We start from the raw sequence: 13,780 nt of genomic DNA on the forward strand, positions 1-13,780 counted from the left end.
TGGTACATGAGGAAACACTTGTTCTGGTTTTCATAGAATCATCTGGACAAACTGGGAAACATTGTTGGGTTAGTTAACATATAGAATAAAGCCTTTGATGAATCAACATGTGCACATGTACTGATGTGTAGACAGGTGAGAGTATTCATCTGGTTTTCTTTCCACTTGTAATTTTGACCCATTCCTTATATAAAGTGGTGATGACCCAGGAGGGAGTCAGCTCAATTTTTTAGGCCCAGCTCTATACCAACCTCAGCGACTTCTACTTGTCACTTTGCTAGTGAGGAACTCTGAGACCTCGCGGGTGCATCTTTTAAGCGCTTGGGTTTCCTCTCACTGGAAGTTTAATACCTGCTCCCTACCTTCCTTAAATGAGTATTATAACAGTTATCAGGATGTATGGGATAACATCCCCCATGAGAAAGCAATTTGGAACCTTCAGAGTGGTTTCATTATAGAGAAGAGGCTTGGAAAATGTGTTTTAACATGGTAAGAACTGATGGTAGCTAAAACTGCAACTGCTTATGGAGAAAATTGGAATGGTATGTTGCAAATTTAGCACACACCTATTCCGTTCTGGGATGAAACAGCAAAATCGGTCTGTGCTTTGTTAGTTTATTTGAGATTTGGTTTTCTGATCATACTCGCGTTGCCTTTGAAGGAAAAGAAGGCCAAATCTTTTAATTCTCTGTTCTTTTTCCATTGAGGATACCGTTAACACAGCTGGATCAGTGAACCAATCTCTGTCCTCCTCTACACCGTCGTAGTTCTTTTTTAGGAAGAAAATTCTCAAACAGAAGGGAGGCTGGGACAAAGCTTTGGGTAACTGGCCCATATCATTCAGTTTTGATGGAAGTAGAGGGAGACTGGAATATAGGGTTACAAGACAGGCCTTCTGGTCTACTTTTCTGGTTGTACCAATTCGTTACACGATCTCAGGCAAATATGTTTATGTTCCTTTAAAGGGCTGGTATTGGGGCACCTGGGTGGCTCAGTCGGTTGAGCGTCCGACTTCGGCTCAGGTCATGATCTCGCGGTCTGTGAGTTCGAGCCCCACATCGGGCTCTGTGCTGGCAGCTCAGAGCCTGGAGCCTACTTTCGATTCTGTGTCTCCCTCTCTCTCTGCCCCTCCCCTGCTCATGCTCTGTCTCTCTCTCTGTCAAAAATAAATAAACATTAAAAAAAAATTAAAAAAAAAAAATAAAGGGCTGGTATTGATTTTAACTTTACCAGCTGTGGTGAGTTTTCGTTGATGTTGGCAAAGCTGTTTTTATTCCCAGGTTGAATCATGCCATAAGAAGTGCTGTGTGTGTGTGCGTTTTTTTTTTTCCTTCAGAGATAGGGGGATACAGGTTATGGATCTTCTACTGCTTTGCTGGCTTTTTTTATCTCATAATTTCAGATATAAAGCAATAAAGAGCCATTGAAAATAATGAACAGTCTTTATTGAGGTAAATGAAGATGACCATGACAGTTTTAATATATTAATCAAGTGATATTGCCGTTTAACATTAACAACATCTCAATCAGATACTTGCTTGAGATTAGCTGGAAAACCCACCGTGACTTTCAAGAAGCAGATGATGCAAAAAAGTAAAATGTAGCTATGATTGGATGTTTTTAGGGGAGTTTTAAAAAAGTGATCTTTAATTATATCCTTCGTATGGCATTTGGTATAGATGGTTGGTGAAACGTAGAGGGTAGAAATATCACAAAAATGGGGAGAAATGAGCACATTTTCCTTAAAATAAAGGCGGTAACCCACATCAATGAATCAAAGGTCATTTACTGAGTTTCTGCTGTCTATCCAGAACTGGGCCTCCAAGTAGTTTGACTTAAACCTTTAATAATTGTGTTTTTATTCCACAGTTTCAAGTTGGGCCTTATTCACTTGGAAAGATAAATGTTTTATCAGACCTACAAAGAACTATATAACATTTGACACTATAAAAATCCTATTGGATGGGATATAAATAATCTGGAGTGCCAAATTTCTGCGTAGTACCCACAGCATTTAAAAATAAATCACAGGGCGGGACTTTTGGCCATGGGCAAGTAAGGAGGTCAACAAATCCTCTCTTTAAAAAAGCAAATATGAAGTTGGACAACATGAACAAAAACAATCACTTCAGCGCTCTGGAAATTGAATAAAGGCATGAAACAATCTGAGAAATGTTTATACTAGAAAATCTGCTGAACTTCTGTTAAGAATAGTGGCAGTTGGAATTCTTGCCTGGGGCTGCACCCATCCCTTGCCCAGCTTGGTTGTCACGGAGGTTTTGGGGTAGGGAGACCACAGTTCATAAGGCCTGGCGGGTTGCTTCTGCTGCTGCTGAGAACTCACTTGATTTGGAAAAGTGGGCTTGCGACCAGTGGCATTGCTGGTGGACATAATGATCTCGGTGACAGGGGATTGGAGAGGCCAGTGGCACTTTTATTCTCGGTCGCAGAAATAGTTGGGGTAAGCATACTTCTAGGCAGCAGACAACAGAGGGCCCAAGTTATCCACACATTTCTGGCCACTCCTGAGGCTGAGGCACGTGTATGGAGGAAACATGGAAGGGCCCAGTGGAGAGCAAAGGCGGAGACCCTCTTGAAAAGGGCCTGAACTTTGAGTGTGCTCCTCTACCTACAAGCAGATCCATCCACTGAGAATGGAAGTTTTACTGGCTTGAAGTGTTTGATCACAATCTCTGTCAAAGCGCTGACCAATCATTCAGCTGTGCAGACACAGGGGTGACAACTAGAAGACCTGGTTTTTGTGTTTGCTTTTGTTTTGTTTTGTTGTCTTTTGTTTTAGAGACAGAGAGAGAGAGAGAGAGCGAGAGAGAGAGCACTTGAGCTGGGGTGGGGAGAGGGAAACAGAATCTTAAGCAGGCTCCGTGCCCAGCATGGAGCCCAATGTAGGGCTTGATCTCACGACCTAAGCCAGAATCAAGACTTGGAGGCTTAACTGACTGAGCCACTCAGGCACTCCTAAAAAAACCAGGATTAAAAATAAAAACAGGAATTAAAAAACAAAACTGAGAAGAGTCATCAGTGATCTCACACTGCAGGGGACATAGATTTCATAGAATTAATCCAGGCAAATTACTAAACAGCTAAAGAAATGAACAGAAACAGAAACAACCACCAGCCTCAGGGGTGGGAGGGGAATATTACAACTCAGAATTACTACAATGTATGCATCTCTAATGTCCTTTTTAAGCAAAATATTACGGGATACGCAAAGAAAGAAGAGACCCCTACTCAGGAATCGAAGCAGTCAGTAGAAACTAAGTGTTCTATTAATGTAAGGTTTGCTTAGGGTCTGAAAATTAATTAATGTAATATACCACATTAATAGAATAAAAGACAAAATCCACATTTTTAATCTCAGTAGATGCTGAAAAAACCATTTGACAAAATCCAACATCTACCCATGATAGGAACTCTCAACAAGCTAGGAATAGCAGAGAGCTTCCTCAACCTGATAAAGGGCATCTACAAAAACCCTACAGCTGTCATAATGCATAATGGTGAAGGATAAGATACTTTCCCACTAAGACAGGGAATAAGGCATGGATGTTAGTTCTTGCCACTTCCATTCAGTATTATACCAGAAGTTATAGACGGTGCCACAAGGCAAAAGTAAAATAAAAACATCAAGAATGCAAAGTTTATTTGCAGATGACTTTATTGCATATGTAGAAAATCCCAAGAAGTCCACACACACACACACACACACACACACACACACACTATTAGAACTAATAAATGAGTTCAACAAGGTGGCAGGGTATGAGATTAATATACAAAAACATTCCATTTCTGTTATAAGTAATAAACAATCTGAAAATTAAATTAAGTGATGCTATTCCCACTAGTATCTGAAAAAGGAAAGTCTTAGAAATAAAGTTATTAGAGGTATAAGACTTGTACACTGAAAACTATCATATATGGCTAAAAGAAATTAAATATCTTAATAAATGGAGAGACATTCCAGTTCATGTATTGGAAAGCTGTTGTCAAGATAGCAATTCTCCCCCAAATTTAGTGCAATCCCTATGTGAAAATTTCAGCTGGATTTTTTTGTAGAAATTGACAAGCTGGCCCTCAAATGTATAGGGAAATGAAATGGACCTATAATAGCTAAAAGAGTTTTGAAAAGGGTGAACAGATAATATCCATGTAGTATTTTAAAATGTACTCTCTCTTCCTGTCTCTCTGCTCCTCTGCTCGCTCGCTCTCTCTCTCTCTCTCTCTCTCTCTCAAAATAAATAAACTTAAAAAAGAAAAAAAGGGTGGAGGTTACCTGGGTGGCTCAGTCAGTTAAGCATCTGACTCTTGGTTTTAGCTCCAGTCGTGATCTCACTGGTTTGTGAGTTTGAGCCCCACACTGGGATCTGCACTGTCAGTGCAGAGCCTGCTTGGGATTCTCTCTCTCTTTCCTGTTCTCTCCCCCTCCCCATTTTCTCTCAAAGTAAATGAACTTTAAAAAAAAATGTACTGTAAAGTCAGAGTATTTAAGAAGATACACTGTTGGTGCAAGGATGGACACATGGAACGGAAATGAGAATCCAGAAATAAACCCTTGCGTTTTAAACCTCCAATAATATTATTTTCAAGGACAAGATTTATGTTGTAAATATTTATGAATTGATTATAATATTATTTTTTTAAATTTTTTAACATTTATTTATCATTGAGAGACAGAGATAGAGCATGAACATGGGAGGGGCAGAGAGAGGGGAAACACAGAATCCAAAGCAGGCTCCAGACTCCGAGCTGTCAGCACAGAGCCCAGCGCGGGGCTCGATCTCACAAACTGTGAGATCATGACCTGAGCCGAAGTCAGTCGCTTAACCGACTAAGCCACCCAGGAGCCCCAATATTATCTTAATATTACATTTTAACTTAGTAAATATTCTTACTAAAGTTATATTTTTAGCACATGTGATTCACAAGCATTAGAAATAGTGTGGTGACCAGATGTTTTTAATGTTTATTTATTTATTTGAGAGAGAGAGAGCACGAGTGAGGGAGGGGTAGAAAGAGGGAGAGAGAGAATCCCGAGCAGGCCCCGCGCTCTCAGCATGGAGCCCAAAGGGGGCTCAAACTCATGAACTGTGAGATCACCACCTGAACTGAGATTGAGTCATACTCTTAAGCGACTGAGCCACCAAGGCACCCCCCAGATTTTTTTTTATTACATGTGATTTTTAGGTCTGTCCAGATAAGTAAATATTATGATTTCTGTGTAGTGAGACTGGTTACTCATATAACTATAGCAGTTGTAGTCAACAGTACTTTCGACTCTGAAAAAGTGTGAAAAAGTAGGGAGGGAGCAGTGGTGCTAAGGGCAGGGGCTAGATAAACAAAACTGGGAAAATGCCAGTTACAGCATTAACAGGTTTACATGTTTCCTGCTCTTATCCATTCCTCTAAAGGCTGTGGCATGACCATGGTCTTCCGGAGGAAAAGAGTACCCAATGCTGGGTAGAAGGATAACCAGAATATGTAAGGAAGAAGCTTATCACAGGTCACTTGGTGATGCTGCTGGGACAGGAACGGGGCGGAATGTCTGGGTTTCACAGTGAGGTCTGTGGGGTCCATGACTCACAGATGTGTAACAGCATCCCAGAGCGCAGAGGGTGCAGCTGAAGAATTACACACCTGAGTGACAAGTTCAACCAAATCCTTGTCCATGTTTGCATAATAGAGATACCATAATGGGGAGAGAGAGCGAGAAGGCAGCTAAAGCCATCAGAAAGATTTCGTCCTTGAATTCGTGCTTGGGGGAGGCTGATGGTTCTGATTCTCTTGGCATTCTCACTGGGGAAGTACTCCAGAGGCCTCATTATTTCATTAATTCTAACAATGCCCTTGTGGCATAGGTAAGGTGGCGCATATTATTAGGAACAATCTTGATAATGGGACATGAATGAATCCATTCAGAACGTTCTTTTACTGGAGGGCAGCACCTCTGGTGGTTCTGAGAGATTTGTGTCCTTGGCCGAGATTTTTGCTTCTCTCCCGTCCAGAGCCCTACTCTGGGTTGTGCTCCTGGATGGGAAGAGTTCATAAATCTCTGGGGAGGGGGAGGGGGCAGTCCTGCCAACCGAGGCAGCTTGCAGTGTGGTCGATCCGTACAGACAGCTGCCTCTGAGAGGAGGCACGGTTGAACAGTGAGCACGCCCTGGGATTTTGCACTGCTGCTCCGTGCACAGAGTGGGGCGATTCTCAGAATGTGTTGTATTGAAAAAATCACCCCATTCAACAGGGGTAAGATAAGGACATATTTATCTCACTTCCCCATCTGAGGATCTGTCTTGTTAGTTACAAGTTGCTTGTTAGGAGTTTTTAACCCAATTTTATTGAGATAAAATTTACATACAAGTGCACCGATTTTAAGCGTGCAGTTTGAGCCTTGACAAATGTATGCACTCGTGTAACCACCACCCCATTTAGGATACAGACTATTTCCACCATCCTAAAATGTTCTCTTGTGTCCTTTCCTACCCTGTCTCATGTAAGTTTAAGCCAGGACAGCCAAAGAGCCAAAGTGATTGGTAAACAATAGTTTAATGGAAGCCTTCCATCGACTTAGTCTTTTTCGTTCTCTCCAGCGCATGAAAAGGGAATTTATACTTACCTGGAAAAAACTGTTAAAACGCAGCAAAAATAAACCTCAAGAATGAAGTGTGGGACAATTCTTCGGAGGCTCCCTCCACACCCCCTTTTGATTAGTTCTCGTTATTGTTAAAGCAAAAGGTCCGTCAAAGTAGTAAGTGTGGGGCAGGCCACTGTTTCACTACAGACTGGAACTGAACTAACAGGCAACAGAAGAGAGAGCACCAGAAGCCCAGATTCTGCAAACTTACAGCTCTGTGTTTCTTCCTGAGAACTCCCAGATTATACATGAAGATGCCTGTGAAGGGAGACGACAGGATGCCTAAACCCAAGAAGAGGTGGGACTGACTTCTATTTTGACATGCTGGAAACCCAGACAGACTCCTTTCTTTTTCAACTTCTCATGGACACCATAAAGAACAGCATGCTAGGGGCGCCTGGGTGGCGCAGTCGGTTAAGCGTCCGACTTCAGCCAGGTCACGATCTCGCGGTCCGTGAGTTTGAGCCCCGCGTCAGGCTCTGGGCTGATGGCTCGGAGCCTGGAGCCTGTTTCCAATTCTGTGTCTCCCTCTCTCTCTGCCCCTCCCCCGTTCATGCTCTGTCTCTCTCTGTCCCAAAAATAAATAAAAAACGTTGAAAAAAAAATTAAAAAAAAAAAAAAAAAAAAAAAAAAAGAACAGCATGCTAGGCCAGGGCATTCTGGACATACAGGATGATGCACGGCATTCCCACCACAGAAGAAAAAGACAGGGAATGACATCATAGCATCAGAACTCGATGGTGACTGGTGGTAATCAGAAGCAATAGGTTAGCCGTCTTTCTGCTTTACCACAGCTTCTGTTCCGTCATTTTCTTTGAGGCTGTTTGCTCACATGAAACTGCTGACCAGGAGACTTCAAATTATGCCAAAATACTTATAAACGGTCATCCCCTTGGGAAAGAGGGAGAGGGAGAATATTGCTTGTTTTAAAAGAAACCTTAATGCAGGGCAGGTGAATGGCTAATTTCTCCATTTATCTTTTTAACGCGAAGAGGGGAAAAAAGCCTGCTTCTCCCCATGTAAAGTCTTCGCAGTGGCTACCTCACATATCACTTCTCACACAGCCTTAAGCCTTTCAAACTGGCAGTTCGGCAACCCTCAGGTTGATAGTGCAGAGGTGCTAAGTGCATTTGATTGGTATCATTACTGGTCTCTAGTAATTGATTACTGTCCATGGTGAAATATTCAGGGCAAGCACACAGCCAATAGCAATCACTTAATCCATCAAGGCTGTTTGTTTCTCATCTCCTGAGACCTATCAGCCACATGCTATCCGACCCCACCAGGCAAATTGCTGATGGCTGCTTTGTGTGTACAGTTTACTGTGTGTTTACTGCATTTCCTGTGTTCGCTCAGACCGCCAGCTTTGCTGAACAGAGAAGCGCAGGGGAGGTTCTTGCTTTGCAATGTCAAATTCACTCTGCAGTTAACCTCTTTGGCCCTCTTTTCATGGAGATTCGTGATTCGTTGGCATTGGTTTTTGTTGCTTTAAAAAAAAAAGTCGAATGGCATAGTGGTTGTATTAGGAATATTAATTGTAAGACTTGAGATAGGTTGATTGGAATAAGATCCTGGAGGGTTGTTTGTAATGCAGATTTTTTTAGAAACAAAAAGTGGGAGAATAATGAATAACAACCAGAACTAATCAGTTGTGTGCGTGTGTGCGTGTGTGTGTTTAATCCACTGATGATGACTAAAAGTCGTTATTAAAAAAAAAAAAAGGAGACATTCAGTGGATACACAATTTTCTCAGCTTCCTTCCAAGATGTTTTCTCCTTGGATCTTGGCGACTATGCCTGTCCCTAATAGTAGTACACTAAGGAACTTTGATACTCAATGCAAGGGGACCCAAGAGAAGGAGAAGGAGGTCAGCCGAGAGACGAATAAATAAGTGACTGTTACATGTGATATACTCAGATGCCAAGAGATAATATTGTCTGTCACCAAAAGCAGAAAAAGCAGTTTGTACCTAGCCATCTATGGGGGGAAGATGAGAGCCATGGACGAAAGTGTTGGTCTGCTGCCCTGCTCCTCCTGATACCGCTTTCAGTAGAGCTGGAGGAACAACATGATTGGTGCTAATAGGTCCCCCAGTGAACTTGGGAAGCCAGCGGGAATGGGACTGAGAAGAGCAGGAGAAAGTATCATATTAGAGATGGCAAGGAGATCTGGTCTATTTGTGTAGCCCATCTTTAAGAGCTTGTATTCCAAAATTTACAGAAAGAAATTGTTGTAAGGGTCTCAGTGGAGACCTTTGTTGCCTCTTTGGGTGTTTTTTCTTCGTTTCTTGCATCCTCCTTGGCATCTGTGGCACATGGTGGAAGTCTAGCTAATTCCCCACAAGCCAGGGCAAATATGGACATGTGGGTCCTGCCCCGAGATGAGGCTTTCGGTGGGCACCTACCTACATGTGGTGATTTCTAGACAGCACAGAATCTTAATCCTTATGCATATGCATTCTTCATTTGGGGCTTCTTAGCGAAACGACATAGACAGCTGGTTTAAGTGATTCCCAAGTTAATTGGGCATGTTTCACTGTTGATCACAATCCATTTTAGCTCAGATAAATAGTTTAAGCACATCTAAAAGCACTGACCTTTTATTGCATGCTACGAGACTTAAACTGTTGCGGAGTATTGGCTCATCCTTCAGCCTGTTACCCAACATGTGATGTTTGGGGATCTTTGAAATGTGATCTTTCCTTCTCCAGAGCTCTGCTCCGTGGTAAGATTCCCCTTGGTGTTACAGCCCTCTTCTCACACTCGAGTCGGTCACATTGAGAACTAAAATAGCTGCCAGTAAGTTCAGCTCTATTGCTGGAAATGTCTAGACCTAGCCTGTAGTATGCTGGTACCTGTCACTCTTCTGTACTTATTTACCACTCAGCAATGTTGAACAGTGTTGGCCATCACCTCTCTATAAAAACATTGGTGTTCATGCTGCTGAAAAAGCTCCATATTGTGGGATTCTATTTTTATGACATTCTGTAAAAGGCAAAACTATAGAGATAAACAGAACAGTGGCTGCCAGGTATTGGAGGGAACAGGAGGGTTGAATAGGTGAAGCACAGGGGAGTTTTTAGGGTGGTGAAACTATTCTTTATGATACTACAATGATGAAACATGACACTGCATTTATCAAAACTGATTGAACTTTACGGTACAAAGCGTGAACCTTACTGTATACAAACTTTAAAAATGTATTTTTGGGGGGCGCCTGGGTGGCTCAGTCGGTTAAACGTCCGACTTCAGCTCAAGTCACGATCTCTCGGTCCGCGAGTTCGAGCCCCGCGTCGGGCTCTGGGCTGATGGCTCAGAGCCTGGAGCTTGCTTCAGATTCTGTGTCTCCCTCTCTCTCTGCCCCTCCCCCGTTAATGCTGTGTCTCTCTCTGTCTCAAAAATAAATAAATGTTAAAAAAAAAAATTTTTTTTTTAATTAAAAAAAATGTATTTTTGGGGAATCAGAAGATACTAGATAGAATGCAAATTTTGACAGAGAAATCTACTACATATATATGAAATAGCTTCATTGAAGAGAGTGGGGAACAAAGGTGCTGACCTGTGTAGCTTTAGAAATAAGTAGGGCCTGCAAAACTCAAGGCAAAAGGAGCCATACATAAGCACTGTTCTCTAACTGATAGTTTTTTTTCCTGTGGAAGGTACAGATTAACAATTCTGAAACAACTGTAATGGATATTGAAATTGAACAACCGGGGGCGCCTGGGTGGCTCAGTCGGTTGAGCGTCCGACTTCAGCCCAGGTCATGATCTCACAGTCCGTGGGTTCGAGCCCCGCGTCGGGCTCTGTGCTGACAGCTCGGTGCCCGGAGCCTGTTTCAGATTCTGTCTCCCTCTCTCTCTGACCCTCATGCTCTGTCTCTCTCTGTCTCAAAAATAAATAAACAGGGGCGCCTGGGTGGCGCAGTCGGTTAAGCGTCCGACTTCAGCCAGGTCACGATCTCGCGGTCCGTGAGTTCGAGCCCCGCGTCAGGCTCTGGGCTGATGGCTCGGAGCCTGGAGCCTGTTTCCGATTCTGTGTCTCCCTCTCTCTCTGCCCCTCCCCCGTTCATGCTCTGTCTCTCTCTGTCCCAAAAATAAATAAAAAACGTTGAAAAAAAAAAATCTTTAAAAAAATAAATAAACATAAAATTAAAAAAAAAAAAAAAGAAATTGAACAACCGAGTAAATGGATGGTGGATTGTGGGAGGCAGTTTTCTAACTGTTGAGAAGTGGGGTGTTAAAGGCAAAACAAGGAGAGAAGGCTAGAATGATCCTTCGGGTAATCGACTAGCATTGGAGACATTAATTTCAACTCCTGTTCATGTAAGTATGAACAATTTAATATAGTTACATTTGGATACAAATAGAAATATTTACAATTGTGAGTGTATACACGGATTACTACTCACAGAGGACCTAGAAACGACATCCCAGGGACAATGAACACATCTACTGCCCAGCTCTTGCTTTCTCGTGCCATTCTCCGGTAAGAGGAATCTGGGCTTCTTGAAAAAATGGCTGATTATAGGGCTGGAGCCAGAAGTATAGAAGATGAGCCTGGAGAATCTTATAACGGCAAGAAGTAAGGAAGTACTCAAACCTCCCCCCGCTTCCCCGCCAACAGTAATGGGAGCCTGCCAAAGGGACACAGGAGCCAACAGAAAGACCTCTCAGTGGCCAACACTGAAACAATCTGAGCAACAAAATAAATAAAGTAGCATTGGATTATAACCCAAAGTATAAATAAACATCCATGAGTCCATGCTGATATAAATAAATTATTGAATAAGTAAATAAATGGAGAGGATGACAAATCTCCCACACAGAAGAATTTCAAATAATATATGTACGTTACTCGGCCATCAGAGAGGTGGAGCACAATTTCCTACTCCTGAACGTGCTCCCATGGTCACATAGTGACTTTTCCCTAAAGCAGAAAATGTGGTGAGGAGGAAAAAAGAATAACGTTACAGTGAGGAAAGCTGGCAGACACTGCCTCAGATGATTAAGTTCATATCAACAGTGGTAAATCATGTTGATATCATGCACCCTTGATATGATGTGATGAGAATGACGCTTCACTTTTGTGGACTTCCTCCCCAAAACCTGTAACACCAGCATAGCCATGAGAACAACATCAGACAAATCCCGAGTGAGAGGCGTTCTGTAAGCCGGTTAGTCCTCCCCATATAGCTGACTAGTCTTCTCCAAACTGGTTTTCAAAAACAAGGAAAAGTCCGAGCAACTGTCATGCCTTTGAGGAGCCAAAGGAGACATAATGACGGAATGGACTATGATATCCTGGGATCTCGGAACAGAAAAATGACGTGAGGTAAAAACTAAGGAAATATGAATAAAGTGTTAATTCTGGTCCATAGTAATGTGTCCACACCAGTCCACAATTAGATGTGATAAACGTACCAGCCCGATACGAATAACAGAGGACACTGGGTGTAGAGTATATGGGGACTCTCTGTACTACATCTTTGCAACTTTTCTGTAAATGTAAAACTCTTTGAACTGACTGTCCCTCTCCTTCCTTCCCCAGAATTCATGTGTTGAAGTCCCAATCCCCCATTCCTCAGAATAGAACAAGATTTGGAGATAAGGTCACTGAGTAAAGTTAAAATGAGGCCATGAGGGTAGGGTCCTAAACCACTATGACTGCGGTTCCTGTAAGAAAAGGAAGAGGCACCAGGGGTACACACGCACAAGGAACAACTGTGTGAGAAGACAGCAAGAGAATAGCCAGATGTCTGCATGCCAGGGAAAGGGGCCTCAGAAGAACCCAGCCCTTAATGACATTGATCTTGGACCTCCAGCCTCCAGACTTGTGAGAAATTACATTTCTATTGTTTAAGCCACTCAGTCTGTGGTATTTTGCTCCAGCAGCCCAAGCAAACGAATACACAATTCTAAAATGAAAGGTTATTTAAAAAAAAAAAAACAACACGGACCTTTTTTCTATTCCCAGCCCTGGACTTTTGCCTGGATTTCTTCTTGTCATTCGGATCTCAGCTGAGGATCACCCACCAAGGAGACTTCTCTGACTATGCCATTCTCTCTTTATCACATTCCCCTATTTCACTTTTCTGCATGAGGCTTACCACCAACGGTTGTTTTCTCATTTGTTTATTCATTTATTGCCTGTCTTCCTGCAGCAGAGTGTGAGTTGTTTGAAGGAGGAGCCTCAGCTGCCTGGTTCACTGCTGATGCCCAGAACCACATACCAGGACCAGTGCTGGCTACAGAGGAGCCCCTCAGTAATTATTTGTTGAATGGATAATGAATTCCCACCCCCACCCCCCACCGAGTCAGGTGACTCTTGATTTGGACTACTTATTCTATTATCAGACTAAAGGCACCTCTGTAAGTCTTTCTAAATTACTGGGATTTAGGGGGTGGGTAGACTGTGGCCCATGGTGTTTGTTTGGCTTTCTGATATGTTCTCCTATCTGAAGGATGAAGTAGCCTGAGTCTCAACCAGGAATGGAGGCTGGCCAGAGGCCCTCCCCACGCTTCAGAGACTGGGATAAAATGAAGTTAAAAGAAGGCTGTGCTAATGGCCAAAGGAGGTGAGGGGAGGGGGTAGGAGGCACAGGGAGAAGGCGTCTTCAAGGAAGAAGCCTGGAGTGTGCCATCTCATTCTGAGGGTAGAAACAGTCTTTGTTATCTATGGGTATAGAGGTTGTAAAGCCAAAAAGGCCCTTCACGATGAGGTAAAGGATCCAAGAGCTGGACTCTATGCCCAGCATAAAGAGGCAGGTAGGAACCAGTCTCCAGACAAGCAGCTAAGTGTCAGGGCTGAGATCAGGTTCTATAGGAAACTGAATGGTTGGGGAAATATTTGCCCAAAACGCTGCAAGCCAGCCAGCCAAGCAGAGAGTAGGATAGTCCAGGGAAACTACAGCTTGATGCCCAGTCATGCCGAGACTCTGTCCATACCCACCCAGACCCCATGTGGGACAGTGGGATAGTCTCAGACCCCACTTACTAACGGTGATTGCTCTAGAAAACCACAAATCCAGCTGTTAGTGGCTGGGCCTGGATGGAGCTAAGGCGGCGGGTGGAGAACACCATCGTGGAAACGTGGAAGGGGCTTGGAGATGGGGAAGACAGGAAAGTGGAGG

At 43.1% G+C, this 13,780-nt stretch overlaps 1 protein-coding gene across 2 annotated transcripts in view; it reads left to right on the forward strand.

The window, feature by feature from the left end:
* The window catches only part of MAML3 (mastermind like transcriptional coactivator 3), a 415,666-nt gene that overhangs the window by 150,694 nt on the left and 251,192 nt on the right, over positions 1–13,780 (forward strand). The gene's annotated exons all lie outside the window — the stretch shown is intronic.

Source organism: Neofelis nebulosa, chromosome 3 (genome assembly GCF_028018385.1).
Source record: "Neofelis nebulosa isolate mNeoNeb1 chromosome 3, mNeoNeb1.pri, whole genome shotgun sequence".
NCBI lineage: Eukaryota > Metazoa > Chordata > Mammalia > Carnivora > Felidae > Neofelis > Neofelis nebulosa.